We start from the raw sequence: 26409 nt of genomic DNA on the forward strand, positions 1-26409 counted from the left end.
TTACTATACCCGCAGGGATAAACAAAGTATTGTCTATTCTGTTCAATTTCCTCTTAGACGGTCACGCATAGGTACGACCATTGCCATCCTTCGAACAGCCAAACAGGGGTGATAATCCTGCTGTTAGTGGTAATAACTCAGTTTGTTTTTTTCACCATTAGTACAAACAGTTTATTTTCATCGCTGATGGCTGGATGTGCATACGGCCCCTGGTTATATGTAAACCATTGTTTTCAAAGGCTGAAAAACTACAACCAAAAAAATGCAACAGCTACCGAGAACAAGTACAGACCCAGATCACTGTGAACAGAGAGTTGGGAGTTTATGATTAGGATGCAGAATAATGTAAATCAATACCTGATTTATTATGAAGGAGAGAAGGGGTGGGATTAAATAAACTGATGCTTCTTCCTACTCCTTTTATTATCATGTTGATATTGTGTCAGTTGTTTCTTATAGGTGTTTTTTCCTGATGTTCTCTTTGCTGGATAAAGTAATGTTGGTCTCATCTCTCCTTTCTTCAGTTATTATGAAAAATAAAAACATTAAAAAACCAAAACATTTACGCATTTCATTTATACATATAATTGTGTAGAAGGATCAAACCTTTAATGTTTTGTGTGAGGCATCCAACATGTTTCGACTGTACCTTGGTGGGTATTTCAGTGGAGCCTGGTGGGGATTAATTTTCTTCAGTCCTCTGTGAATCTGCAGTTTCACTTTTGCATCAGCTTCATTTCTCATCCCCTGAGGTTTCTGCTCAGTCACAAAATATCTGCTCTGTATAACATCTGACCGGCTGTGTAGCTTGAATTTCAGGCTGCAGCTGGATTTTACGGGAAAGATAAATAATGAAATTCTCTCAATAAAGCACTTTTAGCGTCTTCTCTACAGTAACAACACCCACTGGGAAATTATGTGCTAACATTTGTTTCATAAAAAAAAGATGATGCTTCCTAATCCACGGGAAAACTGGTCCGTACCCGTTTCAGTCAGTGATGTTTCCCTTTCAGCGCCTCTGTTTGGACCAATCCTCCAGACAATTAACAGTCAGGTGGAGCAGCGTGAGGGGAATGGTTCACAGAGGATAATGACAGATTTCGGTAGCACTTTAGATTACAGCCCGCGTCTTACAGTGTAGTTTCCCGTCTCTTACAGTGTAGTTTCCTCAACTGTAGGGGTAACTCTCACACATGTACCTTGACATTTTGCGGTACCTATCGGGTAGTTACGCTCTCGTCTTACAGTGTAGTTTCCCGTCTCTTACAGTGTAGTTTCCTCAACTGTAGGGGTAACTCTCACACATGTACCTTGACATTTTGCGGTACCTATCGGGTAGTTACGCTCTCGTCTTACAGTGTAAGTCCCGGAGTCTTACAGTGTAGTTTCCCGTGTCTTACCATGAACTTATCAAAACAGTGTAATTTTCCTGGACATATGCTCTAACTATGCAAACCTTGATGTATCACTTCCTCTTAAGAATCAGCATGGATAAAGATTATGTAGACCAATGATAAAGTTAAAAGCTGTAATGTGTTGATGAGTATGGGTTTCACATAATAATGATATTCAGACGTATAAAATATCTTTATTTTTTTATACACACAGAGACCCCACATTGTAATTCTCCTTTTAAGTTACTGATCCATTAAGATCACACTTGTCTTTGCTTACTGGCTAACTATCCAGTATTTTCTGTTATAAATTGCCTCTGTTCTTCGTTGATGCGTTGTAAGCATTTTGTATATAATTTTATTCAGGCAACTTGGAGGGCAGACCGGGGTCCTTAGGATTTTGCGTATTTGCGTTCATGCCTTTATGCGGGCAGCCTGGGGTCCTAAAAGTTGTATATCCCGAACGGAGATTCCGCGATTGTTTAAAAGCATCTTCAAAACATCTTGTAAGTTATCAGTGATGCATTCTTGAGGAAGTAAGTACTTTAATATCTTACAAGTTATCTTTAAGTAGTGTTGAGAGGGGAATAAACATTTAGTTTGTTTGTTTATGTGGCAGGAATTTTGGCTCTTGTTTCCCTTACGTTGCACTGCTAATGCTAAATAGCTAGTGGGCGCATCATTAACGTCTGGTAGACACTGTCTTTGATTCACCTTCTGTTATTTATTGTTTCAGATACCATGCACTGCCAACCCTGTTGAGATGCACTACTGATAAGTGGCTGTTGGACGTTGATGTCACACACATTATTCATCCTCTTCGTTCATTCAATCTCCATGCATCCGGCCCTTGCTGTAATGCTGTTTCTGAAAGGATACATAAAAGACTGAACTGTGAACTGTGTATCTGCCTTTACTCTCTGACCGGAGTATCTGTGTGGATAAAGTGTCCAAGCATTATTCATCATAGAAACACAGATGTCACTAGCTTCAACAGTTCCACTGCAACAACCCAGCACTTCACCTGTAACTACTGGTCAACACCTGGAACTGGACTAGATTATAAAATGCACACTAGTAGAGGGTAGTTAAACAGTAAGTACAGCGAACAAGTGTGCACTTTAAAATCCAGCCCAGTTCCAGTTGTTGACCAGTAGTTACAGGTAAAGTAGTGGGTAGTTACACAGTAAGTAAATCAACAAGTGTGCACTTTAAAATCCAGCCCGGTTCCAGTTGTTGACCAGTAGTTACAGTAAAGTAGTGGGTAGTTACACAGTAAGTAAAGCCAACAAGTGTGCACTTTAAAATCCAGCCCGGTTCCAGTTGTTGACCAGTAGTTACAGTAAAGTAGTGGGTAGTTACACAGTAAGTAAAGCCAACAAGTGTGCACTTTAAAATCCAGCCCGGTTCCAGTTGTTGACCAGTAGTTACAGGTAAAGTAGTGGGTAGTTACACAGTAAGTAAATCAACAAGTGTGCACTTTAAAATCCAGCCCGGTTCCAGTTGTTGACCAGTAGTTACAGTAAAGTAGTGGGTAGTTACACAGTAAGTAAAGCCAACAAGTGTGCACTTTAAAATCCAGCCCGGTTCCAGTTGTTGACCAGTAGTTACAGTAAAGTAGTGGGTAGTTACACAGTAAGTAAAGCCAACAAGTGTGCACTTTAAAATCCAGCCCGGTTCCAGTTGTTGACCAGTAGTAACAGTAAAGTAGTGGGTAGTTACACAGTAAGTAAATCAACAAGTGTGCACTTTATAATCCAGCCCGGTTCCAGTTGTTGACCAGTAGTTACAGTAAAGTAGTGGGTAGTTACACAGTAAGTAAAGCCAACAAGTGTGCACTTTATAATCCAGCCCGGTTCCAGTTGTTGACCAGTAGTTACAGGTAAAGTAGTGGGTAGTTACACAGTAAGTAAAGCCAACAAGTGTGCACTTTAAAATCCAGCCCGGTTCCAGTTGTTGACCAGTAGTTACAGGTAAAGTAGTGGGTTGTCGCAGTGGAAGTACTGGACAGTTAGACAGTAAGCAGTGGCAAGTGTTAACTTAATGGCCGGGTTACTTAAAAGGTGAATTACTATGTGGGGTCTCTGTGTGTTTAAAAAAATAAAGTTTTTTTTACATCTGCAAGTCTTATCATTATTGTGTGAAACACATACTCATCAATACATACAGTGTTTAGGTTCATCATTGGTCTACTTTATTCACCATACTGATTGTTAAGAGGAAGTGGCACATTAACAGCAAAAGCTTATGCCCAGGAAAATTACTCTGTTTTGACAAGTTCATGGTAAGACACGGGAAACTACACTGTAAGACGAGAGCGTAACTACCCGATAGGTACCGCAAAATGTCAAGGTACATGTGTGAGAGTTACCCCTACAGTTGAGGAAACTACACTGTAAGAGACGGGAAACTACACTGTAAGACGAGAGCGTAACTACCCGATAGGTACCGCAAAATGTCAAGGTACATGTGTGAGAGTTACCCCTACAGTTGAGGAAACTACACTGTAAGACTCCAGGACTTACACTGTAAGACGAGAGCGTAACTACCCGATAGGTACCGCAAAATGTCAAGGTACATGTGTGAGAGTTACCCCTACAGTTGAGGAAACTACACTGTAAGAGACGGGAAACTACACTGTAAGACGAGAGCGTAACTACCCGATAGGTACCGCAAAATGTCAAGGTACATGTGTGAGAGTTACCCCTACAGTTGAGGAAACTACACTGTAAGACTCCAGGACTTACACTGTAAGACGAGAGCGTAACTACCCGATAGGTACCGCAAAATGTCAAGGTACATGTGTGAGAGTTACCCCTACAGTTGAGGAAACTACACTGTAATACTCCAGGACTTACACTGTAAGACGAGAGCGTAACTACCCGATAGGTACCGCAAAATGTCAAGGTACATGTGTGAGAGTTACCCCTACAGTTGAGGAAACTACACTGTAAGAGACGGGAAACTACACTGTAAGACGCGGGCTGTAATCTAAAGTGCTACCCAGATTTCTTCATCCTCTCTGCAAACAGCCTGTGCTCCCTGTCTGCCCACCCCCTCATCTCTGAGATCCACCTGTACATCAGCTAGGGTTCATGAAGCATGACCAGAACAGGGGCCAGCAGGGTCTGGGGAGGAACATCAGGATGTATGTGGTGAATCGTGCTCCTCTGCTGCTGCTGCTGCACACTGCATGCTGAAAGCAAAGAGTGAATCTACTGTGTCGGCGCAGCTTCTCATGAACATATCGATTGTTCTTTTGAAGACATGTTGAAAAAAAGGTGTGTGCAGGTCTTATGAAAGCAATTATGATGAGAGGATGGGTAATTATTACATGGGAGAGGCGCTGCAGAGCAGAGCGGATCAATAACCACCAGCAGTGAAATAGTAACATACGGTAGAGTCTGAGCTGCGTCTTATTAAAGAATAAATCTGCAGGAGCTCCACGCAAACATGACTCACTCATATCACCGGGATCTGTTGTCCTACAGCTGCAGGGAGCAGAGATGTTCAGCAGCCTTCAGGGTCTTTAAAAACACAGATGAAACATTTTCTGCAGACATGACGAGTTTTTAAAATTCATCCTGATCAAATTCCCCCCTCAGGGACTGCACATTTGTCTTTCTATTTACAGAACAAGATTGAACAGATACCGCAAATTCTGTGTAAAGAACTAGAACAGGGCTTCAGAAGAGGTTGTTTCAGTGCCTGAGGTAATGCTCCACTGAAATAATAAAGCAGGGTCCTCTTACATGTTAGGAGCCTGTTTGATCAACCCCAAGAACTGCAGCTTTACAGTACTGTAGGACCACATTTTAAACATGTAAGATGTAGAAAAAGCCAGATTCTGTCCTTAGACTCAGTAAAGATATGGCTGAAAGGGACAGCAACAATGCTAAACATGCACAAAAAATTTCTGTCAATGTCACAAAATGTAAAAGGCACAAACACATGAACTACATATGAGAATAAGCAAGAAAAGTGTCAACTTTGATTCTCATTTTATCTCATGACTTTACGGTTTCCATGATGTTAAATCCTACTGAAATCATCTCTGGATAAAACTTGTGGCACTGTGAGGGGTTACCATACTGTGTTGATTCTGGCGCCCCCTTTGGGTGAACTCTGTAGTGTTTTCTGTAATGAGGACTGATTTCCCATTAGCACCATTATTCTCTGAGGTAAAGTTCTGTCTCATGTGTTAGAGTAAATAAATTAATTTCAATCTTCTCCTTAATCCTACATTTTTTTTTTTTTCAGTTGACTTTGCAATGCCACATTATGTAAAAACGCCCCAATATGTAATAATGTTATTAGTTTTAACTTCATCATGTAATAATGCTATATTTCATAATTATCTGCCACATTTTATAATAAAATTCTTGAACCCAACTTGTAATAAACTTTACAGTAGTGTGTATTAAGTTCTTACATAATGCATCACTTGTTACAAAATGTGAGTTCCCGCGTAGTGTAATAAGGAAGGATTTCTTACACAGTGCAGCAAAGTGTATTACATATTGCATTCCAGACTTTTATTACAAAATGCAGCAGATTATTACATAATGACGTGAAAATTTATGGCATTATTACACATTGGGGCGTTATTACATAATGTGGCGTTACAGACTTTTATCAGGATGAAAAGCGATGGCATTATGTATTGATAGCAACATTTCATTATTAACCATAACAGAATAAGAATTAAACTATTTAAAACTCTGATTTATTACCATTAGCTCACACAAGATTGGCATTCATGCTGGTTTAACCTCACAGTTATGCTTGATCATAATCCAGAGTTTGAATGAGATCATCAGCGCCAATATTTGTTAATTTAAAAGGCAATTTCTTAGTTTCCTTGTGCAGGTCAGACAGAACCTGACTGATTTATGGCACATCAGAGTCCCCATGACAACACCACGCCAGCAGACAAATGTGTCCAAAATCACTCACCCATTCCCCACTCACTACTCACTATATAGTGAATTAGATGTAGTGGACTATATAGTCCACTCAATCAGCTAAATTAAAACAACATTTTAGAAACTACTCACCCACTCCCCAATGCTGACAGTGACGTAATCACTATTGCGTCGCTCATGGAAGGCTGGGAATTAAACATTTATTTACATGTTATCTTTTAGACAAATAAAACCATATATTCACGCAGCAACTTAAGCTGTGTTTGGGAATTACGAGGTCTAGTGAATGCATCACCCGCCATTGATGGTTCAGCGGCTAACATCTGTGTTGTTAGTTTCTCTGCTGAAAGTCCGAGAGTTAAACATAAAGATAAGTTTTATTCTCTGACAGTTTTAAATGTTGTTTCATGTTATCAGTAATCAGTAATCACGTTACTGAGCATTTCTTTTGTTTGAACCGCAATGCATGATGGTATATGTTGATCATATAGTGAGCATTGCTAACACAGTACTTATCAAAATGCATTGTGGGATACATTAAGTAGACTATATAGTGAATGACCATGCTCACTCAGATTTCAGACAGCGCTATAAAATGACGTATTCACTAAATAGTGCATTATTTCCTGAAAAGGGAGTGATTTTGGACACAGCCACAGGTTAGCAGTTAGGAGCATGATCTGTGTTTCTCTGCTGAAAATCATTCCATAGATTGAGTGTATTTGTTGGTCTATTGTTTCTCAGCAGTGGCGCACATAAGCTAAGTCATACTGTGGCTTGATGTGGATTGGTCTGAGATGAGTGTGTCAATCAGAACGGTCGTCCAATCACCAGCTGCTGATTTTTTTGAAGGTACCGCCTCTGAAAACAAATCCGAAGAGCTGCTACCCAGAAGAACTAGTGAAATATTTCTGTGGAAACTGTTGGTCTGGCGTGTCAGGTTAGGACACTGGAGCTGGACTGGCAAAAAGAAAAACGTCGGAAAAACAGAAGAAATTTGAACTGAAGAGTGATAGTGCACAAGCTAAAGGCTAAAACATGAGCCAATCTGTTTGTGATAATGTTCATTCCAACCCACAGTCAGCAGTTATTCTGCAGTGGTCTGTTCAAACTTGAGATTCTATCAATAAAATGAAGAGTGAGGTTATGTCGATAAACATGGGTGCAAGCGCTCATGGGTAATAGAGTCTTTATCCCAGAAATAGACCTCACAGCCCCTTTAAGGAAGCAGAGACCTAAAATCAGAACTTCCAGTTCTTCAGCAGTATAACTTTATCTAACCACGGACTGAAACAGAGGAAGGATCTTTGAGACTTTCCTCTGATCTTTAATGATGAAGGTGCTGAATGAGGTCCAGAGCCTGAGGGGTCTAAGGGTGACGTGCATGCCCCCTCCTCCTGGAAGAAGCGACATGGAGCAGGTTGAATAAAGGGCAGCTCTTCCCTCATGATTGAGGTGAGGCTGGGCGGTCACTGGACGTGAATGCCATGTATGAGAGATCAATGGAGTGACAGGAGCCAGCAGAGAGGCCCGGCACGCTGACAGCTCCGGCATGAATATTTACAGCATGGCCTTCCTCTGTGTCTGCAGGAGCCCAGCACAGCCTCTCCTCTCCGACACATCCAGTCCCTCCTGCATGCCGGAGTGTCAGAATGTGTGTTTAACCAGCATCTTTGAACATCACACCGGTGGAGTGTTTTAAGTCCTCACAGGAGCAAGATAATCAGACTTTAAAATATCTATTCCAGCTTTTTATGCTTTTTAATGAGGCATTAACAGTAAGGGATGAACCAAAGTGTTTCCATCTGCACCACATTAACTGCAAACTCAATCCAGATAAGGAAAACTTCCTTTTAGCTTTCCAAAATCAGGTCATTCATTTGCTTTTTGTTTCAAGAAAAGTAGATCAACCCGATTCAAACATTTATATTTACTGATTACTGTAGTTGGATTACCAGTGCTCTTGATGGGATTTCACCTACATTGTTTGTCCACAGGGGGTGCCACAATCCAAAATAGTTAAAATCATTTTATCTTATTGTGACTTGCTTCAATTTGTCGGTTGAAAATTAATTTGCTGGCACTCATTTGGTCAGAGCACACAGAGGCTCATTAACGCTGAACTGATGAGAAAGTGAATAAATGGTGTTTTTTGTTTGACTCAACAATGAATAAACAGTGAACTGGGCTGTTGGCTACAAACTGCTTTGATAAACTGTACAGAAACTCTTTGTGATATGCTGAAATGATGAGTGAAAGCTCAAAGTCAGAGGTCTTAGTTTTAAGAGCAATGTCTGGGTCTTTTGCATCAGGGCCACAGCTTAAAGTGAAAGTATCTTGCTTTCCTGCATTATAACTCCTAGATACTGTTTCAGGTCAAATTTGACCCAGTATCCTACAATGGATTTGACATCTGCCAGTGTGGGTCAATGAGAATGGTTGTTTTGGGGTATCTTAAAACATTACGTTTGTGTGTATTTTCTAATGGGACAGTGATGATAGAGTTAAAGGGGGCCTCAACACTGTCACAGGAAACAGGGTTAAAGATGGATAAAAGTGAAAAGGAAAAAAAAAGCCTGATGCTCATCCTAAATGTGTGCAGATTTTCAGACCACTGTATATTCATATGTGCTGTAGAAATCCCTAAATCTGTCTGTAATGAGATCTTCATGAGATCCTCATAGCCATGTGCCTGACAGGCCTCCAAAGAGCTGGCCAATCAGAGGGGAAGGGAAAGGGGTTTGTGGAGCCTTAAAGAGACAGCAGCTAAAACAAAATGTTTTAGAGAGAGGCTGAAATCAGGATGCTTTTATATAAACAGTGTGAGAAAAATGTGGATTTTTTTAAGCTGTAAACCATGTAAAGCTACCGGTGGGATAACAGACAGTGTTACCAAGCCCGCTTATTAAAAGTGACATTGGGCATATTTATTTTTGTAAAGTGCCTTGCAAATCTCACCAGTCAGGGGTTGCAGGTTTTTGGGATTGTTTTCTAAAGTGTATTTGTTTATTTTTGACTTACTTTTCTGACTGTATGATCAATACTCTAGTTACATTTTTTTCTCCTGCACGCACTGACTGCTGCGGTTTTACAAAAGTGGCGACCTGACTGCGTCTGTATAAGTGCCTCTGTGTCACAGCGCTCCCCCTCCCCTTCCTGATTTTTGATGATGCACCTCCAGCGGCACCAGGGAAACAAGCAAGCAGACTCCAAAATAAGAGGTTTTGTTTGAAATTCTTTAGAACATTTGTTGTGGTGTGATAATTTTTTATACTTAACTATTTTAGAAAATAAGCGCAACAATCTAGGAATTTTTATTTATTTATTGTATTGTAGTCTTCAACTCTGTAAACAAAAACTTTTGTTTTAGTTTTACCTTAAAGTCATAATTTTTTGCACTTTATTTTCTTAAGAAAATAATTCCACACAACAATGCTTTGGGGAAAATTGATTTTGTTAGTGTTGTATTGTTTCTGAACGTAAATGTTTATCGTGGCACTAAAGTAATTTGCAGTCACCTTTATACTTGGTCCAAATTCTGTCTGAGGTTTTATCAACATAATAAGAGAAAAAAAATCACAAAAACACCCCAAGGTCGGCAGTTTGATGATACATCAACCTTAAATTAATGAAAAGAATCGATATCAGTATCGGTCTCAGTATCAGTATCAGTAGCAGTATCAGTATCAGCGATACTGGCTCTGTATTTACTTAGTACCAGATCAATACCAAAATTCCCACATTTATACAGTGTGGTTGATCACCTGTTGGTCCTTTTTTAAGGGGAAGGGGGCAGGGCCTGTTTCCTCAGAGCTGATTGTTTGTTTCTACTGTGAGATCTGGCAACACTTGTATCAGAGGGACAGAATAAAGATGCAATAGAACAAAATAACCCCTCTTTGATACACAACCTCAGACTGAACAGTAGTGAGAGGTTTCTCTGCTGCAGTATTTTCACTAATGGTGCCAAATGACTTTATATTCTATTTAACACTTTAGAAAATACTAATTATAGTGCAGACAACAGTCAAGTGTTGATATCAGGTGTAGGTTGTACTTAAAGAAATGAAAAGTGATGCTTCATACCAGTTTTCATGTCATCAACAGACGCAAGTTTCTAGAAGTCTGAAATCAGCACAGACTGTAAGTGCTCACATGCCACATTAATCAGATACAACCCACACTTACAGTTAAGCACTTCTGCAATTACACTGTAAAGATGTGAAATTGATAATTTTGGCCACACAGGTAGCTTTGTCAAGCACATAACGACCCTGTTTCCCTCCCGTGAAGAGGCCCTCGTCTGAAATTGAACCACTTATTGGAAATGAGCCTCACTCCTCTGCAGCGTGTTGGAGCAGAGCAGGCCTCTCCACCGACGACGGGCTATTAACCCATTTCACACAAGAAGTCTCCTTTCTATTTCTGAGTGATTCTCAGCGGAGGAGGTGAGCTGGAGAGCTTCCCTGTAGAGCCACTCAGCCAGAGATCAAAGCGCCGACTCCCAACCGGATTAACGGGCCGCTCTCAGGGTGATTACGGCACACACACTCAGGTAGACGCACGGCGCCCTCCACCTGAAGTGGATTTCTGCATCTTGTTGTGAAAGGATTAGACACCCCCCCACCCCCCCCCACCCCCATCCCCCACCCACACTTTGACTGCAAACAAAACCACATCCATGTCATTCAGTTCACATCAGCCCAACCTTGACGGAGTGAGGCTGGTTTTATTCTCCGGAGGATGAGGTAGGCACCAGGAGAGAGTGAAATATGAAACATTTATCAGCCTTAATGTGGTGATATATTATCCAGCCCTGTTTGGTAATGGCGTGTATTCATAGTGTCATTGGCTCAGTTAAAGTGACAGGAGTTATCCGGCTAAATTATGTCTCTAATCATGATCTCTGCCATCAGTAAAGCTTCACTCTAATATCACTAATGGCTGCTATGGTAATTGTAGCACATTAAATGTCTGAGGACCCACATGATGTCTTTAGAAAATTTATGACAATGTTTTGGTTTATGGCTTTTCTCGCATACTTGTCCAACTTTAGTCATTTCCATAATTGTGTCTGACACACTCTGCTTAATGTGATGCATTAGAGAGCAGCACAAACAGACACTGTGTATCTATTAAAAGGCTTAACTGCTTGTTTCTAGATGTGCCAGCACCGCTGTAAGCTCAGCATTCACACATAAAAGCTGGATCAGGTGAATAATTTATGATTCTCATCCCTCTCTGTGAAAGCGTAACACACAGAGTCTAATCTGAAGAAAAAAAAAAAGATCATTCTGCAATGAGGTTCGACCCAGGTCTGATCGTGCATCGGTGAAATTTAAATGTGGGGTTGCGTAACCTGCCGGAGCTGCACATGCCTGTCTGCTGGTGTTCCCCGGCACAGGAAGAGGCCAGCCAAGTTGTCCCACGCATGACAGCTTCAATCTGCTGTGGGATGGTTGAATAATTCAAAGTTCTTACGCAGGACCATCTGGCAGCCCAAAGCAGACGATGCAAGACACCAGGACTCCTCAAATAGCTTTTTGTTAAAGAGGGAGAGAGGGACGAAGCAGCAGGACCCCCGCACACACACGCAGGCTGTGAGCAGCTCAGCAGCTAACCAAAAAGTGCTGCGTCAGGCTGATGGCTTATTCTGGAGGAGACGAGCAATCACAGAGGAAGCTCAAATACCGTCGATCTGACATAAAGTCTGTTTCACTGCCTGCTCAGGCTGCATTTCAGCTGGAATGTCAGTTCTCTGCTATTTGTAGCACACACACACTCACACACACACAAATGTATGCAGAGTAACAGTCATTCAAACTTCTCAGCTGTAACATAATTTCCTTACCTCTATTGTTTGATCAGTCGACTAAGTTTTATTTAGTTCATCCTAAAAACTCACCACGCCTTCATTCAGGACACGATTATCAGGAGACAAACTTTTCTTAGACCTGAACAAACCTTTTTCCCAGCAAAGACTGGGTTTCTATTTTTGTCTTTGCTGTTTCAATCCTCAAAGTCAACACAAACAAAGAGCCTTTCCTGTGTCTTACTGGGCTTTCTTCAGCTCTGGATCAACCACAGGAGAAACATACACTCCAGCTCATCATCCCTCCTCCTGACTCTCTGCAGTCATTTACCATCCTTATCAGATGAATGTTGAATTCAGCTTTATCTATATATTTCTGATTTTTGCACTGAATGATTCAAGTGACGTGTCTTTCTGCTGCATTGTGCTGACTGGGTTAAAGTGCTGCTATGGTGATCAGAACACGAAACATAAAATGTGGTGTGTTGGTGAAAGAGGAAAAACCTGCACCAACAATTTAATAACTGATACTTAAGGATGATGGAGACCTGACTTTATTTATATTTTTCTAAACCTTCTGATGCAGGATTATTAAGTGACTGCCAAACCTTTTTGCTAAAGTTTTTTTTTTTTGAAGCATGAAAATTAAGTTACAGATATGTCCACTCCAGTTGACATCATACACCTGAGCATTCCACTTGAAAAAGTTTGACTTTAATAGAATTATGATTTATTTTTATTTATTATGTTTGTATTTGTTGTTTTGCAAAACATTTTAACTTATTTTACAGACATTTTAATTTTGTATTGGTCTATCACTTAGGCCTGGATAAAATAATAAATAAATAATAAATTAAATAATTCACACAAACACTACTCTGAAGCTAAGACTTTAGCCAAGTCTGTATTTCAAAACATCTCCAGCAGCAACAATATCATTGTAAGTCTCTTCAGTTATCTAAGGATGCAGGACTAGCATTACCATGCTCAAATATTTAATGGTTTTTATAAAGTTACAGACCTGTCCACTTCAATTAACTACATGTACCTGAGCATTCAACACAAAAAGGTACAATCTTTACGTGAAAATGAATTTTATTATCATTTCCAGTTTTTGTCTTAATTTTTATGCCTTGAAAAACATTTTAACACATTTCACATGTTTAAATGTGCCCCTCATCCCCACACATCTGTGGTTCACTGGGGCCAAAGGACCCTGGCCTAGTTTAACTGTTATTTTAATCATACAGAATGAACTGTCTTTAACTCTGTGTTACGCGAGTCTTACTTCAGTCTAAGCCATTACTGCTATTTTTTCCCTTCTTTTTGGAATTTAGGGCCAATAGACCTAATTTATACTCTGTTTTCAGACCACAAATGGTTTCATTTGAGGTCAAAATGACCTGAGGACAACAGGAGGGTTGACTCTGTGTTAGAAATAAACTCAGTGTTGCATAAAGTCCACTTCAGTGGAAACATGGTTAATTATTAATTACTGCTTATTTTAAAGAAATTTTTCTAAAATAATATATCAAAATTATTACTTACATGTAACTGTAGGTCATAATATTTCCCCCCTCTTGGGTCCTTTTGGAATAGAAGGATTGACAGGATGTGCCAGCAGAAGTCCACAGCTGTGGCTGTCTGGTGGTCATCCTGGAGTCAGAAAAAACTAACTGGCAGAGCAATGAAGGCTGATGTGCAGTTTCACTGCATTTAGGAGAAAACAACTTTTAAATAGCTGTCTGCTGCAGGCCTCAATTGTGAGTTTTACATCTTTGTCGCATGTTCCCAACAGCTGGTCAAGTATTTCTGGGGGGTTAACGTGGAAAGTCCACTGAGACAGGTTTCAGCACAGCCAGAGAGCTTTTTACTCGCAGCCAAACATGACACAGACTTCCAAGACAAAGAGCAATGTTAAATGATGCATGATGAGCACTGAGAGGGAAACTTTAATTATGCTTTGGGTGAATTAACACTAGTGAATATTTTCATTAAAGGTAAGGTTGGAAAAGGTGAACAAGACTTCAGCTGGATTATATCTCTTAATATTTCTGTCCTCATTCAGCTCTTAACAGGAATTAATTAAGACTCAGCTTTGAACATTTCTCCTGTCATCACAACCCTTTAAAGGTCCTGTGAGGAGGATCTGCTTTAATTGGACTGCAATGACACCTTTTGGCCCGTAGTCTCACGCACACTGTCGAGAAGATGCAGCTTGTATAGAGGCGTTTGTTTGTTTTGGAATTTAATGGAGATCGAATTGAAACACATTATTTTTGTTCAAGACAACTTTTTACTGGATACAACGCGCTGAGGTAAGGTGTTCATGCTCTGTGTAATGTTAATGAATCCTGGTTATCTCCTGCCAGTCATGTACCAATCAGAGCACACGTAACCTCACTCTTCATTTTATTGATAGACTCTCAAGTTTAAACAGACCACTGCAGAATAACTGCTGACTGTGGGTTGGAATGAACATTATTACAAACAGTTTAGCCGTTTTAGCCTATCACCCACCCGTTTATCTTTCTTCTGCTCTTCTGTCCTTTTTCTGTCTGACAGTTAGGCTCCAGTGTCCACCATCACTATAAAATTAATCACAGAAATAGTTTTCAGCAGAGAAAAACACAGATATCTCTTCTCACAACAAAACTTTGTCAACCAGAGTCGTGTTGTCATAGAGACTCATAGAGACATCCCATGCTGTAAATCAATCTGGTCCTGCTCGACCAGAAAAGCTAAGATGTAGCATTTCAAAATAACCTGTAATGGTGCTGATAATCTCATTTTGAAGTGTGGGTTATGATCAGGCAAGTATATTTAGAAGAGAGACTTTTTCAAAATCACATTCAAACTCCTCACAACCATTTTCAGGTTGAAGTAACTTTGTAGAGGTCAGGAGCTCAGAGATGCTCTCACTAATTCAGCTGTCTTTGCCTGGATTGCAGGACATGATGCCTCTCCACTTCTCACTATCAGAGCAAGATGGAGTCCTGAGCTAACTGTCATATCTGTGCTCACAAACTCTCAAGACAACCCTAAGGCCGAGTCCTGCACGGGTCCAATTTTCAAGATCCGCCCCGACCCGGGGACGTACAAACCCGCATCCGAACCGCAAACCCACGCATCAGCCCGATTAGTACAGCAACCCGATCCGACCCGTTGAAACATGACCCGCAGCCCGACCCTTAACCTTATTTAAAGTAATCATTTTGGGTCATATTGTCTGAAAATTGAACAGTATATTGCTATAGTTCAGATGCCAGTGAGTAAACAACGCACCTGAATGAAGCAACTCTTCCAATAAAAGCCTGACTTCAGCTCCATCATCAACCCTCTGTGATCTTCTCACATACAACTGTAAAATCACTCGTTTTTTACGTTTCATGCTTTTAAACTTTCAATCCCTTTAAAGGACCTTTACGTGTGTAATAGTAGACTTACTTTCTGTCCAGACTTAAGCGATGCTCAGCAGGTACGAGCCGTGACCATGTCACAACCATGGATGTATTATAAGAACTGGAAAGCGAGGCTCAGCCTTCCACCATGTTACGGATTTGAAGCCAGAATTTATATGGTCACAGCCCTACAACCAGCTTACAACTTACTTTTTTTATTTTATTGTATTTATTATTATTTTATATTAATTTTGATGTGTCAAACTAAAACCCGCGACCTGACCCGCATGTTATTTTTTCCACCCAGATCTGAACCCAGGAAAAAAAAAGTTTTTAAAATCCACCCTCAAATCAGCTGTTTTTGTGGGTACCCGTGGGCACCCGACCCAGTGCAGGAATCTGCCCTGAGGCCCTGTTTACACAAGAACATTTCATCCAGAGCTGCACGCTATCACTATCACTATGGCAATTGCAATCGCAATGTCAGCACATGCAATTCAGATTTTTCTCCATGATAACCAAGCAAGTCTGTAGACTCATCATGACACAACTTTTTTTACTAAATCGCAAACACAATCGCAATATTGTCCATCTAATCGCAAATCGCACCTTTTCCCCAAATCGTGCAGCAATAATTTCATCTGAAAACGCTAAAACACAGTGAAAAAAAAAAGTGTTTACATGGAAACGCCAAGGGACCGAAAACGCTGTAGTAAGCATGCCAGGCCTATAGTTGGCGCTGTGACTGTCTTGTCCAGAAGAAAAGAGGAAGAGGAAAATCTCCAAGGAAGTAGAGTTAAGCCGATCATCTGGTGTATTGGGGAATACTAAGAGCAAAAGTGAAGCAACAGATGCACATTATGTAGAAAGACAGTCAGCAGATTGAGCAGCACAACACAGTAGTTCGTGATGGTCGTAACAACGCTACTGTTGTCCTGTTGTATGCGCTTGCGTAAGGCGGAGTGTGACGTCATCGTCTCCACGAAGAACGTCGGCTAACTGTTTGCCATTTAGGTCGGCTGAAACGCTGTTTCTGTGTAAACCCAAGGCTGCAACAAAACTTTTGCGTTTCACTCTAAAACCGTCGTGTGAACGGCCCCTGAGACAGACAATCCAACCTATTTACTAAGAAGTCAACAGGTAGAGGGAAAGAGACGGACATTGTTGGATTTGTGATATTGTTTTGTTATAATTAATAATTTTGAGAAGAAGAAACCCTGCATGTTCCCTCAAAGGAAAACAAGGAGACTTCCACTGAAATGGGTCGAGAGATGTGGCTCCTGTTTCCTACGTGAGGAGATGGACGAGGCTGACTAACAGCTCCTCTCAACTGGTTTCGGTAAAGTAAAAGAAAACCGGTGAATCTGCAACCAACAATTAGGTTTTTAAAAATGAATTAAGTAGCCTAATAAAAAATAATGACTAATTCATTTAAGGCTAACAAAGGTGAAGCCAATTTAATAATAATAATAATAATAAATCATCGGTCTCCTCAAACCAGTAGCCTATCATCTGCTTAACTCTGCCCTTATGTGTGCGTTAACCTGAAGGCTCTGACTCCGTTCACATAGATCTATAGAAAGTTTTAACCACTCACACTTAGCTGAGTCTTTCAATGCACCCGCCCTCCTCCTCCTCCTCCTCCTGGAACACGCCCCGGCTCTCCCCGAGCAGCCTCCTCCACTCAGCAGCACCACAGCGAGCTCCACGCGTCTCCACCGCCACACTGTTCCGCATGGTGCTGGAGGAGGGCGCTCCGGTTCAAGTGGACTCCTGCACGGCTGCCTGTTTATCTCACCGGTCCCGTGAAACGAGACGCAAAGTAACAACCCCCACGGCGGCGGGACGCCTTCTGACTGTCTGCAGGTTTATTTTGCGCACCTGACTATTGGAGCGCGCACGGCTGGAGCGGAGGACCCAGAATTGGAGTCCTGTCCACTCACCTGCTGTGTTTAAGCTGAGCACACACGCCTACGAGGGACATGCGGAGAGACTTTCTGACCTCCGCTGCATCCTGGCTGCTCCTCCTGCGCGCCGGGCTGGAAGGGTAGCCGCTGTGTCCTGAGGAGGATGCCGAACAGGTAAACAAAATCTTTCTTACCTTTCTCTAGTGTTGTGTTTGCAAAAAAAGGCTGTTCTTGCAAAAGTGCAGAAGAGGATGAATAAGCTAGTGTCCCAGTGGAGCTCTTAATGAGTTCATGGTGACCTTATGGCGCTCTGTGTTGTGCTCTTTTCTGCAGAGAAAAATTCTGCCTCTCTGTTTCTGCGGGTTTTCTTGCTGTTTTTAATTCTAAGAGACGGTTTCATCCTTGTTCTTCATGAATGATCCACATGCAGCTCAGATTTGAAACTCCCCCTGCAGGATTGCTCTCCCGGAGCTGCAGCTCAGTGATCAAACATCATCTATTTTTCAAAGACAAAAAAAATCTTTACAAGTGTGAGCCTTAGCTGAGAGCAAACTGAACCCTTGCATGGTTGAATTTGTGGATTATGAACTTGGAAAGTTTGATTTGTATTGAGTCTATTTCATGTTTTTGTGGGCACACTGTCTCGGCTTCAGTCTGCCTTTCTTCGTGTTTCAGGCTGTGAGAAGGATTAGTTCACAGATCCATTTACACATCCCATGCATCAACATTTCATTCTCCTCCTCTCGTTTGTGTCTGTGTATCATCCGTCTTGTCTCAGGTGACAGGTGATATTTCCACTGCCTCTGCCTGTCACCATTATTCTGAATTAACTCTCTAACAGGGCTTTTGTTATTGGTTAAGTGCCTAAAGCTTTGTGACAGCCGGGGAGAATGAGGATGAAAAGTGGCGAGTAATGAGAGACATTTGCTGTGTTTGATATTAAGGAGCTTTTGTTGAATGTCAGCACAATGCTGCTGCTATTACACTCGTACCTGCTCAGCTCAGCTCTGAACACTGCTATCTCTGAGGCTGGAGCGTGCACGACTTGAAAGTCTGGTGTCCAAACTACCCAGCGGCTCTGAATGAAAGCATGATCATCTTCCTTTCACATTTATGGAGACATATTTTTCTTAAGCTGACCAAAACTTCATCAAAGGGCAGCTCATCTTAAAGCAATCAAGCTATTTCACTGAGAGGAACACTTCCATTTGGACGATCATCATTGATATATGTCCAAAGGTTGTTTTTGGACAGTGATGAGTTAAAGTTTGATTTCCATTAACACAGAGAGCCTGCCGTACCAGGCTTCAATATTACATGAAGGTGTAAAAATAACACGAGAGGAGCATCAGTCAAAAGTTATTTCACACATCACTAATCTGCTGAAAACCAGAGAAAAGTTATTTGAGGATGATCACAGCTGCACGTCTGTTTATTGATCCAAACTCGGCGAGAGTCTGTTTGAAATGACTCATCTCAGATCTGTACTCTTTTAACCCCGACTTTTGGGTTAAAGAACCACACTGATCTTAACGAAATGTGTGAAGTCTTTACAGCTCCTTGATGATGTTTTCAGCTCATAAAATGTAACACAGCTGCAGGTCTGATGTTGTTTGTGGTTTGAAACAGTCTGAGTGGTCAGGTTAGAGCTGCTGTAAAGAGTTTTTGGCTGGTTATGAAACAGACTGAAACTAACATTGACCCATTTTAAAACCCACTTTTTCTATAAATCTTGATAAAATCAGGATCTCCTTCTGCAGGCTAAGTGCCTGACAAAGGGAACCAATATGAAGCACATATGTATCTTTGAAATTTTGTATTAAAGGCAGGGTTGGCAGTCCTGAAAAACTGGCATGAATTTGGATGTAGCATCCTGTCAGGACTCCGCCTAGTCCTGACAAGGTGACCAGTAATCGGGGTATGGGTAGTTTCTCTGCCATTCTTCTGCTGAGTGCGAACCTACACGGCTAAACTTAGGAACACGCATTGAGTCAGGGGCAGTTGGCGCCGGGGAAATGTATGCACAGGAGGAGGGCAAAACAGCTGGATGGGATTTGATTGGTTTAACAGATTGGATCCCAATCGATGTGATTGGCCGATGTTTTCCTGGGTTTTCTCCTGCTGTAGATAGAAGATATTATTCACTCTCATTTAAGAACAAATCATGTATTGCTGACCATCGGGACATATAGATCATTTTAACTAGTATAACAAAAAAGTGTATCTAAATCTACCAATCATACCTCTAACATGTTTGCAAAATAATTTGTCAGGCAAAATACTAAAACAACAAGTTATAGTTACTAGCTACCCACCCTCCCAAGAAAAATTAGATAAGTTAGAAAATTACTCCTTCATAAATATAATCCATTACCGGGGGATGTAAATGTTAAGGCTCTTCTTGGAAAAACCTTCAAATATACAAAAGAATTAATCTTTTCAGGCAGGTTTTGCTCTGGGACATTATGTCAACTTCACATGCACGTTCTTGTCTTTGACATCAGCGATCTTGTAGTAGTGCCTGTACTTCCATTCTGAAAACGCTAGTTTGAAATCAACAGACTGCTCTGGACTTGCCATTCTTGTATTTAGTCCTCTTGTATGGGAATTTGCGGTGCACTTAGGTTTGTAGCATCAAAACCCACCTACCTTAACTCTGGCTCTGATTGGCTTACCTTGGAATTGGATGATTGTAGCCAATCATCATTACTTATGTGTCTGTCAGTCCTCCCACCTCACCAAAGAAGGACAATTAGAAACAAACAAACAAACAAACAAAAAGAAAACCCCATCACATTTTCTCCTTCTCAGCTCCTGTCTTGTGCCTGGCTGAGAAAGCCAGGTCAGATAACAGCTGTCACAAAATAGTTACCAACAATGAAATGTAGCACATTTCATTGTTGGTTAGTTTTTTATTTTTTATTGACTGGTGATCAGCAATTTGAACCAGTCACCCACTTTGCCAGTATACATAAGCGTTCCCTGATATACACTGCCTGGCCAAAAAAAAGTCACCACAAAAAATGGCGTGGCATTGTTTTGATAAGCTGCTACAATGTCACAAGATTTATTTCCATCCAGTGTTGCATTATTTTTTTTTACCTAGATCTTGCATTGCTGACGGTAGCGACTGACTGCTGTCAGTCAACAATCAGTGAGGCTAACTGACAAAAGAGGCTTCAATTTGCTAGGGAGCACAAAGATTGGACTCTGGAGCAATGGGAGATGGTCATGTGATCTGATGAGTCCAGATTGACCCTGTTCCAGAGTGATGGGCCATCAGGGTAAGAAGAGAGGCAGATGAAGTGATCACCCATCATGCCTAGTGCCTACTGTCCAAGCCTGTGGGGGCAGTGCTATGATCTGGGGTTGCTGCAGTTGGTCAGGTCTAGGTTCAGCAACAGTCTGTGCTCAAAGAATGAGGTCAGCTGACTACCTGAAGATACTGAATGACCAGGTTAGTCCATCAATGGATTTTTTCTTCCCTGATGGCACGGACATATTCCAAGATGACAATGCCAGGATTCATCAGGCTCAGATTGTGAAAGAGTGGTTCAGGGAGCATGGGAAGTCACTGGGTCATAATGTCAGCTGTGTGGACTTCATTTGTACCTTAACAGGAAAAAAAAAAGGTTTGGATGTCCTGCCTAGTTTATATTGGGTGTAATGGTCTGACACCTGTAATGTCACACAACCTCACCTGAGCTGCAGATGATGTTTGTTAATATCTCCACGGTAATAGTGATTCTGCACTCGCACTGTTACCATGGAGATCACAATCTGATTGGTTGCCAACTGAGTGTGATAGCACACCTGTGTGAAGTTTGCCTCTTTCTGCATTTTGTTGTGATGCCCAAATTTACATTAGTCAACCTATTGTGGGTGTACATCTGTCCCAATTTTTATTGTACAGCTATTGCTTTTATATACAAGCAGTGTTAAACTACTGAACAAGGATTTATTGGTTCTGTTCTTTCATTAACTTAGCCTTGAGATAGAGTCACAGGCCACAGAGCGCACAGGGACAACACAAGAGTCATGCTGTCAGGGTTCAGAAATGACCAGTTTTGTTCTTTGGGTCAATTAAGGTGCACATCTGATTTTACTGTCCTGAGAAGGCTCACTATAAGATTCAGGATGACTCTAGTGTGTGTGGTTAGAGGATACCATGAGAGGAAAACAGGCTGTGTTGCTGTGGGTCTAATCTGAGCTACCAGAGGTCATGATGGCGTGCAGTTAGCAGCAGCCGGGGCAGCATATCGCTCTAATGACTCCTGTGGGCAGGGCGGTGCTGGACATTGAGGAAGAGCCTGAACATGTTCGCCGATGACCTTCTCTGAGTAACAAATGAAGCACAGGCGAAGAAAAGCCAAGGCTGCCAACTCCAGTAAAACAGTGTGCAGAAAAAAAGAGTTAGTCTATCAGTCTGATTTTACAGCAGCCTCTTCAGAGCATCAATCCCACTGCTCCATCACGCCGAGCTGGTTATTACATTTCACTCACGTTCTCCTTTGCTGAAGCGCTAATTGAATCCATCCAATATTCAGACCAGCCTACTGTACCAACCTGACCTTGGTTACCACTTCCTGATAACTTCAGTGGGTGAGACGTTTCCTTAGGAGTGAGGCCCTACAACGTGATGCTGTGTCATCACTCCAGATTCATGACGGCCAACCCGCTACGTCCAATTTACAAAGACGTGTTTGGGTGACTACAACGTGGATTAATTTCAAGCTTAGCAGGCGATTATGAAGCAGGAGGAGCAGACAGAGAGAAGGCTGTGTGGGATTGAAATCTAAGGCTGGTGCAGAAATTTGTCAGCCCTCCACACTGACAACCTTATCCAAGTCATCTCCTCTGAGGACGGTGATATATGACGAAGGTGACCGTCATCATTATTCAGACCGGTCTCCTTCTTCCTTCTCCTGGCATGCTTCCTCCTGGGTCTGATCCGTGTGTTCTATTATCCCGCAGTGATGATTTGTGGAGGTCTGTGGCGCTGTAGCATCTGAAGGACAGCGTATTGTTGGAGCCTTCCAAAACAATATCATAACCAGCATCCATTAGCCATATGGGTTCCACTCCCCAGATTTGCTTGATGCAATTTCCGTGTCCTCCCACGACGCAGGTCTGGGATTCATTTCATTAGAGGATTTTTTTTGTTCCTCTTGTTCTGCACCTTTCTTCAAGATGTGTCTCCATTTAATATCTGTCCTGTGGTCCTAGCGAAGGCTGCAGCCAAAATGATAGATCGCTTTAAGAAATTCAACCTTTGGACTTAAGAAAATGAAAGTCTGGCTTTTTGTAAAAAAAAAAAAAGGATAATTTTCTCTGCACTTATCTGTTACTGTTTTCCTACAGTAGCACCATTTTCCACTCACAGTGTCATCATTTATTGCCTTTTCTTGGTATTAACCATCAATGCTGAGCACAGTTCATTTCAGCTTTTCTGTTTGACCCCACATAGGAGTGGATAACAAATGTTGCTGGACGATTTAAAGTCCCACAATCGTTGAAGATGAACAATATTATTGACAATATTATTTTGAGACCAATATAAAAAATATTATATCATAATGCAACACACCCTTTGAAATGATCCCGCCCCCCACCAAAAAAAAAGAAAAAAAGAAAAGGGCTCCCAGTTAAAAATCTAAATTAATCAACAAAATAACACTGGCTTGTGCGTGTTGATAGGCCCACCTTGCTAATTTGGTCTAAAGCTGAAATATTTCTACACTGAGGCTGTGGCTTTGCACTCTGCTGCGCTTTGCTAATTTCTACTAAGTTAACCTGCATTGCCCCTAGAGCTCAACAGCCTCACTTGCTGCACTCTGTAAGGCCACGTTTAAACAACGCCAAAAACGATCAAATCTGATAACATTTCGTTGCTTTTAGATGAGCCTGCATTGCGTTTTGTCCGAAAACGGTAACTTTTGAAAACGCTCTCCAGAGTGGAGAGTTTTCAGAAGGCTCCTCCATCCAGCCTCATATAAACACAGAGCACAGTGTGTCAGGGTGAAAGCGCACTCACAGTTTCAGGTGAAGGTTGTGCGCCTAGCCACAACTTCCAGTTAAGCCATTCTGGTTCAGTAGGTGGCGGTAATGCGCCTCAAGGTCGGATTGCCAACTGTCTCACTCAATATAATCGCAGAAAAAGAAAGGACTACCACAACAATGATGGCTGATTTCTGAGTAGCATATAAACACACATATATCCACATCGCCAACTACTGGCCTGGCATGGCCACTACATCGTTGTGACTTGTCCTCTCAGAGTCGTATGAACGCAGATCATTTTCACGCCGTCCTCATGTCAGCACGGGTGACTTTTGGAAACGCATAGGAAGAATCTGTGTGGGAGTCTCTGAGAAAACTTGACCTAAGTTTGCGCTAGCCTGATGCTAGCTGCCCCCCCTGCCCCTAGTGACAAAGATTTTCAATGACATACAAGAGGCTTCACTCCATTCATTCCACTGTGTTTTATTCTGTTCCAGAATGAACGTGAGAGTGATGCACAGAGTGAACCCTCTTGTCATCCATCTTAACAGAGAAAATTAGAAATAAAAAGAAAATAATGTGACCATTCATTTATGTCAAGAACAAATAAAACATGTTTTTCACCACAGAGGATGCTCATGAGATGTATGGTGGGGTGGGAGAAAAAATTGAGAATCAGTATATCGGGATTTGTCTAACAATATCAAAATCGGAATTCTTTGTCAGATTTTTTTTTTCCAATTTCAAATTCTTCATTTCAGTCTTTGTTGATTAACTGGATTGGAAAAAAATTACCACTTTTCTCCAGCAGAGGTTAAATATTTCTCTCTGACTCACGTGATGTGCATTTTATGGGAAAATGTGGCTCCTGATGTAGTCTGTAGACATTATCATCATCATTTAACTTTTTCCCATGGTCTGGTGTTAAAAAAAGCAAACTAAAAATCACAGAAATCGTATTGAAGAATTGCAAGTTAAATTGATTCAGCACCCCAAACTCTGAAAGTAAAAGAAAGAAAGTGTTCTTGCCTAGACTTGATCTTGACAGAGTGTATGAGTTATGGCCAGAAGAAGAGCAGAGCGTTTAAGCAGCAACAACTTTGATGCATGTCATGGACTCCAGACCTTCTCTCATTTTAAGTCACCAAACATACAGTAGCACCTGGATGTGAAGTTGATGGCTAGCATCTTAAGTCTTTTTTCCTTGGTGCAAACGATAAATTGCGGTGCCTCTCTGCAGTGCTTGCATCTTAAAGCTGTTGACTGACGTTATGCTGGTGTTGTGTGTGGATCTATATTTATGACTGCTGCTGTGTTTGCTGTGTAATTGACTTCTGAACACATAAATAATGGCAGCTGTTACGGCTTCTCTTCACCTCCCCCCCACGCTTACTGTATCCCTCCTTCAGTGTCCGTACTCTGCCTGGCCTCTCCTCCACCTCCTGTTACAGCAGCCCTGCAAAGAGCAGTGAGACTGAAACGGAGAGCAGACAGCTGTAGCCCAGGAGAATGAGGTTTCTAAGCTTTTATTAGTTCCGCTGTACTAATAAAAGCTTAAAATCTTGAGCATTGTTTCATCAGAGTGACATCAAAGTTTGGTGATCACTAAAGTAATGCTTCACATTACTGATGTCTAATGTTCTTCTGTTATCAGTTATCCAGTGGTGTCATTAGGTGACTGTTTTGATCCTGGTATCACTGGATAGAGGGCTCCAGACCAACATTTTGCATTGGTTGCACCACTCATGGCGCTACTGTTGGGCCCGGGTGGGCCTGGGCCCACCCATTTTAGGCATGGGTCCACCTGTTTTGACCACACAGTGACAGCTTCTCAGCCAATCAGTGGATTGTACCCCCATGTGTGATCAATCAAATGAATGCCATTTGCGCGCCAGCTTTTCAAGCATCAAGCTCCAAACAGATGGTGGTAAACACTTAGCTTTATCTTAAACATGGCAAAGCAAAGCAGCTTGTTTTCATTTAAATTCACGAAAAAATGCCCCGTAAAATTACCTCCGATGAGTCGCGGTCCAGCTCGGCTGCCCTCTCTCCATCATGTCCTCCCGTACCCAACCCCTCACAACAGCAAAGCAAGTAACAAATAGGCTAAGGTTAATGTTATTATCTGGCTGTGTAGGTGCCAAGGTGAGTGTATTTTCACTTCAGCACTGAGCTGAGGACAGCGACACGAGAGTCACGCAGGTTGGCTACTGAGTCACTGTCCTCAAACCTGCAACAAAGAAAAGGGAACCTTTTTTCACATTTGTGCTTTTTTTAACTGGCCGCTAATGGGTTGCACCGCTGTGCCTAACTTTTTTTTTTAGGTGGTGCACTGCTGTAAATTTATTAGACTGGCTGATGCATATTCTTGTATAATACATTTTTACTCTAAAATCATTGTTGAATTGATTATCCATACCATCATATTTACTTAAGGTTGTTAAAGTACATTGTTAGGTTAAAGAGGAGAAATGGTAATTATTTGGCCACCCCTACCTATGCCACTGCCCTCACTGAGCCCCCCCAGTCTGAAAGTCATGACACACCCCTGCACAGAGGCACATAGTGACAGTGGAATGAAACTAACAGGCTTTCAGGTTTGATCAGCAAATGCTGGAGGGGAACTCCTTTTGGTTTTTTAAAAGTGAGACGAAAGATAGAAAACTACAGCTTCTGTCCCAAAGAGAGCAGAAAGGTGTCTCCTTAATGAGCGTAATTAATTTCTGACATAAAATGTACACACACTGAAGAAATTTGAAGCCTAACCGCTTTCTCCCCCTTTGTTACATTTCACGTTGACCATTATTTACTTTAATTTTTACACTTTTATTATTACAACATGGTGAAGGGCAGCAACAAAATCGCATCGTATGGGATTGAATGGTATAGCATGGCAACGTTTTGCAGTGCATAGCATCATTTTGTATTGTACTCCATGGCATGAAATCATATTGTATGTATGTTGCTTTG

The 26409-nt window shown here is 41.5% G+C and overlaps 1 protein-coding gene across 1 annotated transcript in view; it reads left to right on the forward strand.

Moving 5' to 3' along the window:
* Window positions 1–16973: 16973 nt before the first annotated feature.
* Window positions 16974–26409, forward strand: part of LOC141801532 (heparan sulfate glucosamine 3-O-sulfotransferase 5) — a 117942-nt gene continuing 108506 nt past the window's right edge. The window contains exon 1 of the mRNA XM_074684580.1: window positions 16974–17613. The gene's annotated coding sequence lies outside the window, so the exon portion shown is untranslated. The remainder of the gene's footprint in view (window positions 17614–26409) is intronic.

This window comes from Halichoeres trimaculatus, unplaced genomic scaffold (assembly GCF_033239565.1).
Source record: "Halichoeres trimaculatus isolate MK-OKI-2021-1 unplaced genomic scaffold, fHalTri1.1 fHalTri1_scaffold_13, whole genome shotgun sequence".
Classification (NCBI taxonomy): Eukaryota; Metazoa; Chordata; class Actinopteri; order Labriformes; family Labridae; genus Halichoeres; species Halichoeres trimaculatus.